This window comes from Physcomitrium patens, chromosome 22 (assembly GCF_059467195.1).
Source record: "Physcomitrium patens ecotype Gransden chromosome 22, ASM5946719v1, whole genome shotgun sequence".
In the NCBI taxonomy this organism is placed as follows: Eukaryota; Viridiplantae; Streptophyta; class Bryopsida; order Funariales; family Funariaceae; genus Physcomitrium; species Physcomitrium patens.
This window is the reverse complement of record NC_143431.1, coordinates 13,338,096-13,347,171: the sequence shown is the minus strand read 5'-3', so window position 1 is coordinate 13,347,171 and position 9,076 is coordinate 13,338,096.

The following is a 9,076-nucleotide window of genomic DNA, read 5'->3' as shown; positions in this document are numbered from 1 at the left end:
TACTTTTACTTTTTACTTTTTATCAGATAAAAATTCAATGAATAGACTATGATTAATTTTATAATGTACAAATGCTTGATTGCACTTGTTTCACTTGTTTTTGTGTTGTGCTTCTTTTTTTTGTTATTCTTGCTACTTCTACTTCATACCACCAATTACAAGCAACTCTTAATTAAGGCCATCTTGTAATTTGGATTAAGGAGTGAATTTTATACTCATACTATTCCACCATAGAAAAAATGACATGATTTGGTATAGATGTTGAAGCAGCTCCAATCATCTCTATATCTCTACTTTGTATCATTCTTTTTCCTTCTTGTTGTCACAGACACACATATTTACTATGATATTTATTTATATGAATAAATAGAACTAGATAAAAATAGATTTATTTCATAATATTTTATAGAGTGGCTTCCTAGAAGCTTCGTAAATATTGTTTTAACTTTACATGTATTTGTAGTTGATAAGTAGGATAGAAACTTAATTAATAAGTTTATCACATATTAGTATATTATAAAAAAAGTTAACTATGTGGCGTATATATAAAAAAAATTATCTTGCAAGTTAAGATATGTATCTTGTAAAGTCAACACATTTTGAAGATCCTATAAAACATCGCCACATAGCTGTTAGTTAAAAGAATATATGAAAGCAAGAGTGAAGCCTTCTTCACTCTTGTCAATAATATTTTAGTCTTTTAGTCTTATTTCAAGACTTTCTAGTTTTCTTATCTTTGACAATAGCCATTCTAGTTTAATACCATATCATCTTTGAGTGACTTTCTGGTACTATGAGTAACATAAGAATGTATTAAGTATTTTTTTTTTCAAGATTCATGTCCTTAACTATTTGATAAGAGTGCCAACTTATTATTTTTTATCTTATTTTAGAAGTAATTAGATTATTCCACTTCTATTATTATATTTTGAAGGTTACAGACTATCTACCTTTCAACAAACAATCTTCTTTTTTAACTTTGATTTTTTTCTTAAAGAAAAAGAATTATCTCTGTTTATAGAAATTTTCATTTGATATTAGAGATAGCAGATTATCCTCCTCTTATTTAATTTTTAAAATTTTTTTGAATTTTCTATAGAAGAAAAGATTATGGATGCTACTCTCAAAAGAAGTGAGAATAGATTTGCAACTATTGTAGATCTTCATGAGCTTATCAACACTCTAAGAGTAAAAATTCTATGTATTTCTAATGTAAATCATTGAGATACTATTCCTACACCTATGGAAGAAGTTTAGAGTCTACATCAAAAAATTGTACAATTAAAAGAAGCAAGTAGATTGATTTCACAACCAAATTTAAGAAGTTCTTCTTTTACAAGTATGGCAAAGACAAGGATTAGTATGCTTGAGAAATTTGATGAAATAAGATCAAAATTTCAAGGATTTTTGCAACAAGTCAAGTTCTATCTAAGATTGCATTCTTTCAAATATCTTGATGGATTTACTCAAATCAGATTCATAGGTAGACTTCTATCAAGAAGTGTTCTCTCTTGGTTTGCATCCTTAATGGAAAAGGATTTATGACTCTTTTATGATTTGAATTCATTTCTAAAAGTATTTACGGCCACATTTGGAGAAAGTAATAAAAAGAGAGTAGCTCTTATCTTTGTGATAAAGATCATAGTCAACCACCATATATATTGCTAAATTCTAAAACCTTACTTGCAATGTAGATCATAATGACAAAGCCCTTATCAATCAATTTTGATATGGATTGAAGGATAATGTCAAAGATTTGTTATTGATAATATCAAAGGTAAAATCTTTTGAACAATTTATTATTCAAGCCATTGTATGCAACAATTGATTATTCAAAAGATGTTAAGAATAAACACTTGATTGGAGAGAAAAAAAATCAAATAATAATAGCAGCTTCCAAGTTTTTAGAAACTTATTCATCATAGCCAAAATCAATGCAAATTAATACAATATGTTTTGAATCCCTCACAAAGTAAGAAAAGACTTGACGATATTAAAAAGGCTTATGCTTATATTATAAAGATACTAAATACACTATTGTCAAGGACATGAACTGAAAAATAATGCATAAATCAATGAAATCTATGTCAAAAAAAAAGTGACAAAATAAAAATAAGAAAGTACGTAGATTAAAAAAAATTAGAATGGCTTATTATCAAAAGACAAGAAAACTTGAGATTTTTAAAATTGAACTAGAAGCAAGAAAAGAATTGATAAGAGTGAAGATGACTTTTTTTTTATCTCTATATATACTATTTAACTAAGGGCTATGTGGTGATGTTCTATAGGACCTCCAATATGTGTTGACTTTGTAGGACACATGCCTTAATTTACAAGATAAGTTTTGCTATGTGTGGGCCACATAGTTAGCTTGGTCTTCAAGCTAACAACATGTGTGGCATATGGCCAACTTGTTCACCACGTTTCTAATCCAAAAAGTCAATTATAGACATCTATAAAGTCAAAGTAATATCTATAAAGCTTCCAAAAAGCTTCTATAAAAGATATTATAGAATTAACTTATTTTTACTTACTTCTACTTATTTATACATGTAATTCTTGGCTTACATGTATATGTTTGTGATAATTTATGAACATTATCCAAAGAAACAATGTAACCTCAAAATGACAAATATGGTTACTGAAGAAGACAATGTAATAGAAAACAAGCTTTTCCAGCTACAATAGGGACCATGCGGCTAAAATCTCATATAATTTCTAGTAAAGGTCTAATTTTCTCCTCAAAACTCTGACCTTGTTTTACAATAGAAGTTTATTTAGGACCAAAAAATCACAAATTCTTTACTTTATTAAATTTGAAAGCCTTAACCTATTTTAAATACAAAGTTTTGGTCAAAAAATAAGAAATGATTTTAGTTAAGAAAACTAAATCCATTTATGTAGAAGTCATAGATGGTCGTTTTTTATCTTTTAGAGATGTTATACATGAGATTGTCCTTTTAGATGTGGCAATTAAAGATTATAATAGTATAGTAATATTTAATGTAATAAGATATTTATCTAATTTAATTATTTTAAGATTATCTTAGTTAAAAAAGTATAATCTTCAAATAGATTGGATGTCTTGTAATTTTAATTTTTTGATAGTTTAATCCAAAATTTTGTTAGTCAAGTAGAAATACATAAGTCTACTATATCCAAATTCTTATTGGTAGATGCAAGAGCTTTCATGTATGCCACAAAAAAAAGATTATCTTTTCTTATATATGCCACATCCATTTCTAATGGTGAAAAAATATCAAATAATATTTTCAATCAATATTAAGATTTCTAAGATATTTTTGAAAAAAAAAATGTAGATATTCTTTTAAAGCATCGTCTTTATGATTGTTCCATTGATCTTCAAGAAGGAATTCAATCACTATTTGGACCAATCTTTAGCCTATTACAAAACGAGTTGGATGCACTCAAGGAATACATTGATGAAAACTTGGCTAAGAATTTCATATGTCATTCTAAATTTCTAATGAAGGCTCTTATCTTATTTGTGAAGAAAAAAGATAAATCTTTGCAGATGTGTATGAACTATCAAAGACTCAATAAGATCACCATCAAGAATAGATATCATTTATCTTTGATTTTAAGACTTTTTGATCAATTCAATTAAGCAAAATTCTATACACAAATAGATCTATGAAGAGCATATAAACTGGTACACATTAAAAAAGGAGATAAATAAAAAACTATGTTTTGAACCAAGTATGGATATTTTGAATACAATGTCATGTCTTTTGGACTCACAAATGCACCAACTGCTTTTTAACATCTAATAAATGATGATTTTTGTGAATTTCTTGATAATTTTATCATTTGTTATTTAGACAATATCTTAATCCACTTTAAAAACATAGAAGACCATGAAGTTCATGTTTGTTGTGTATTACAAAAACTTAGAGATGCAGGATTATATGTCAAGTTAAAAAAGTGTGTATTCTATACTATTCAAGTTGACTTTCTATGATACATTATTTCAAACAAAGGGCTAATAATAGATCTAAAAAAGATCTAGACTATCATGGATTAGAAGTTTCTGAAAATAATAAGAAATGTGCAATATTTTTTGGACTTTGCCAATTACTATTAGACCTTCATCAAGAATTTTTTTCAAGTTGCAGCTCTATTTATATATTTGACTTGTAAAAACAAACTTGAATGGAGTGAATAAGTCAAAGCATCATTTGGTGTTTTAAAAAAGAAATTTATTTTTGCACCAATCTTATATTGTGTTGAATTTTTTAAGATATTTTTTATAGAAACAGATGCATCAAACTTTGCCTTGGATGCAATATTGTCACAAATGGGAGTAGATGTCAAATTCCATCCAATATCTTTTCATTTCAAAAAAATTTGGCAACCAAGATTAATTATGAAATCCATGACAAAGAACTCCTTGCAATCATAGATTCATTTCAAAAATTGCATCATTATCAAGAAGGCACCTTGAGTCTAGTCACTATATATATAGATTATAAGAACCTTGAGTACTTCATGTTGGCATGTATTTTGAATCATTGCCAAGCTCGTTGGAACATGTTTTTATCAAGATTTGATTTTAAGGTCACTTATCAACTTAAAAAATAATAAGATTTGTCAAATGCTCTCTCTAGACATTCTTATTTTGTACCAAAAAGAAGAGATGCATCTTTTAATAAATAAAGAATGATTATCTTAAAGCTAGAGCATTTTCACCTTTGAGCAATAAAATCAATATTGATTGTTGATTCAATCTTTATCAAGCAAATTCAATCAAGTATGTCCTCTGAATCTCTTCTCCATGATATTAAGAATAATTCTTCTAAATTTCATAATACTTCCAAGTTTGGGTTCAAAAACAATCTATTCTATTTCAAGGGATGATTATATATTTCAAAAAACAAGGCACAATTACAAGTTCTTCAAGCTTGTCATGACTTTTTTGCAACTAGATATTTTAAAAATAATAAGACTTTGGAGCTAATATACAGAGATTTTTGGTAGCTTCAAATACAGAAGGGAATCAAAGACTTTGTACAATCATGTGATATTTGTTCAAGATCCAAAAATCCTCGCCATCAATCTAATGGATTTTTTTAGCTATTATCTATTTTAGAACAATCATGGTCTTCTTTTTCTATGGATTTTATCACAAATCTTTCAGTCTCAGATTTGTATGATTCTATATTTATAATAATAGATTATTTTATCAAAATAGTACATTTTATATCATGTACAAAATTTGTCATAAGTAAAGAATTGACTAAGTTTTTTCCTAATAACATCTATTGCTATCACAGATTTCTTAAAGATATTATATTAGATAAAGAGACTTAATTTGTATCAAGATTTTGAAGAATCATCTTTAAGATTTTAAAGATGGATATAAAACTCTCTTTGGCTTTTCATCCTCAAATTGATAGGCAAATAAAATGAGTAAATTAAGTTTTCGAGTAGTATTTGAAATGTACCATCAATTATCATCGAGATGATTGAACAACACTTTTTCTATTAGCAAAGTTTGCATACAATAATTCAATATATTCTTCTATTCAACAAATAACTTTTTTTGTCAATCATGGTTATCATCCAAAAATTGATACTTTTGACTTTTCAAAAATTGATAATCCTACAACAAAAGATTTGACAAATTATTTGTTAGAGCTACATGTAACAATAAAGATGTAATTAAAAGGAGTTCAAGAACAACAAAAGATCAATATAGATGCTTATCGCAAGAAAAAACTATGATTTAATGTAAGTGACAAGGTATTATTATTCTTTTGTAATATCAAGATTACTTATCCTTGAGATAAGTTGGACTATTATAAGCTCGGACTTTTTCTTATTAGTGAAGAAGTCACTCATGTTGCTTATCAATTACATCTACTAAAGTCTATGAAGATCCATCTTGTATTTCACATGTCTTTTCTTGAGCCATATAAGAAAATGAATATCTCAAGAAGAAGACAAATGCCACCTCTTCCTATAGAAATGGATAATAATCAAGAATTCAAGATAAAAGAATTAAATTCAAGGCAGCACCAAAATAGATTGGAATATCTTGTTCATTGGAATAAATATGATATTAGTAAATGCACATGAAAGCCAGCAAAGAATCTTACAAATGTAGCAAAGAGAGTTGAAGCTTTTCATCAATATCATCTATCAAAACCAATATGAAGAATAACAAATCTTTGCTATAAAAGAAATAAGATTTAGAAAAGATAGCATTTTATCTTCTACACTTGTTTGGTACTTTTGTGCACTTGTAATGCTAAGGAGATGGAGAACCAACAATTAGTAAATTCAACTTAAAAGCTATCACTTCCTGACTTATTAGACAAAATATTATAATTGTCACAACCTTCAAGACAATGTAATCAAGATGAAAATCTTTAAGAATGACACTTCCTTCCTCAAATAGATGGCGAGATACAATATATTTGATATCTTGATATTGGAAGAGATTCCTGATGTTTGGTGATTTTATTAAAAATTGGAACAATTCCTATCAGTGTTTTAAATATTTTATTTAAAAGAAGTTACAAAGGCCTCACTAATAATCAAATCACAATGTAGTCTTCTTGCCTTAGTATGGACCACTATCAATAGCTAAGAAGACCTATCAACCATCTTTGAAGAGAACAAAGATCAGAGTACGTGGCAAATATAATTTGTCACACCTTGGATTTCATCAACACATGATGATTGCTCTTTATAGAACTCATCTTAGAAATGGAGGTAATATCATGGTCATACATATTTATTATGATATTTATCTATATGATTAAATAGAAGTAAGTAAAAATAGATTTATTTCATAATATTTTCTAGAGAAGCTTCTTAGAAGCTTCATAGATATTGTTTTGATTTTATATGTGTTTATAGTTGATTGGTAGGATAGAAACTTGGTCAATAAGTTAATCACATATTAATAGCTTGCAAAACAAGCTAACTATGTGGCATATATTTAAAAAACTTGACTTGTAAGTTAAGATATGCATCTTGCAAAGTCAACATGTTTTGGAGGTCTTATAGAACATTGTCATGTAACTCCTAGTTAAGAGTATATATGGAGGCAAGAGTAAAGCCTTCTCCACTCTTATCAATGCCTTTTTAGTCTTTAGTCTTGTTTCAAGACTTTCTAGTCTTTTAATCTTTGACAATAGCCATTCAAGTTTAATACCATATCATTTTTAAGTGACTTTTTGGTTCTTTTGAGTGACATAAGAGTGTATTAAGGATTTCTTTCTTGAAGTTTCATGTCCTTAACACTTGTGGTGGTAAATTGAGTTGATACATTACAAGCATTAATTCTCTCAATTATTTTTGCACTTGTGCCCTTGTATTTTTTATTTTGACAAGCTCTGCCATAATAACATTTAGAAAAAAAGAGATGCCTAATGTCACTTAAGAGAAGTAAAAGAAAGGACTTGAGAACAAAGAAATACTAAAAGCAATATCAATTTAGAAGAGGGTAATCTACAACTTCTAATACACTTATGTTTTATCAAGAAAAATGAATAATCCACTCTTAATCAAAAAAAGAAAAGACTTTGTTATTGTAAGTATATTCTTGTGAATTTATCAAAGATAAGAGCTCAATGAAAGCAAATAAATGAGTGAGACATTTTCAAAGAAGTATAACAAAATAAAAATAAGAAAGTATGTATATTAAAAAGAAATTAAAATGGCTATTGCCAAAAGACAAAAAAACTAGACTTGTTGAAATTAGACAAGAAGCAAGAAAGGAGTTGACAAGCATGAAGAAGGCTTCATTCTTGCTTCTACATGTGTATATTATCTACTTAAGAGCTATGTGGCAATAATCAAGAAGACCTCCAAAACGTGTTGACTTTGCACAACATATATCTTAACTTCTAAGACAAGTTTTTTATATGGACGCCACATACTTAGCTTATTTTGCAAGCTACCAACACATGTGGTACGTGGTTAACTTATTGACCAAGTTTCTAACCTACCAATCAATTATAAATACATGTAAAGTAAAAGCAATGTCTATAGAGCTTCTTAAAAGCTTCCCTAGAATATATTATGAAATTAATCTATATTTACCTACTTCTACTTATTCATATCATCTAGGTAATAATTATTGTAAACATATGTCTGTGACAAAGTTCTTAAATTGTTCAAACCCATCTATTTTACAATCAAGTGCCAAATTATATTAGATGTATTTAATTTAATTTATTTTGGTGATTTTTCATCTAACAAACTTATTCAATTAGTTGACTTTATTAGTGTCAACAAGCAATAAAGACTTATGTAAATAAATATATCATAAAATAAAAATACTTAACAAATCAACTAACATTAGTGATTTTGAATAATATCATTGCCAACATCAATGGCTTTGAAGTAAAACTATGCTTTGCAATAGATATCACCATTTTCCAAAAGTTTCTAATGATTATTAAACTACAATAAAATCTCCAAGTTTAAAATAGATATAATAATAAATGCAATTTGCACATAATTCTTAGTGTAGATATTTATATTATTGCTATTGGATGCCTTGTAGATTGAGAGATATTAATAACCACATATGAGACCACAAAATAGGATTTAAACAAAATTTGTTTGTTTCAATTGAACTAAATACAAGCACATTCATATTTCATTCAAGTCTATTTGTTTTGTAGAGTATTTAACTATTCAATGATAATGAGGCATGCTTCTACTTGGCATTTCTAATAAAAAAAAAAAATACATCCTAATTATCCCAAAGAATATAAATAATCTAGAACATTAAAAATAATTGCAAATTTCTAACTTCTTAAATCTAATATTCTATTGCATCATATATACATATGTACATACATAAATATATAAGCACCTACATACATACACAAAATATGCACAATCAAATATTGTTGAATTAACCACATAAAATTTGCTTGGATCATGATTTTATGCACACAAACCATGATATGCAAATGTAGATTTTGTGAGGAGATCCAGCAAATTTCATAGTGAAATTGGAAAAAATTGGCATTAAGTAGACAGGAATTGAAACACTTTAGAATGTCTAACAGCTCAAAGAAAGAAAAGGAAGGAA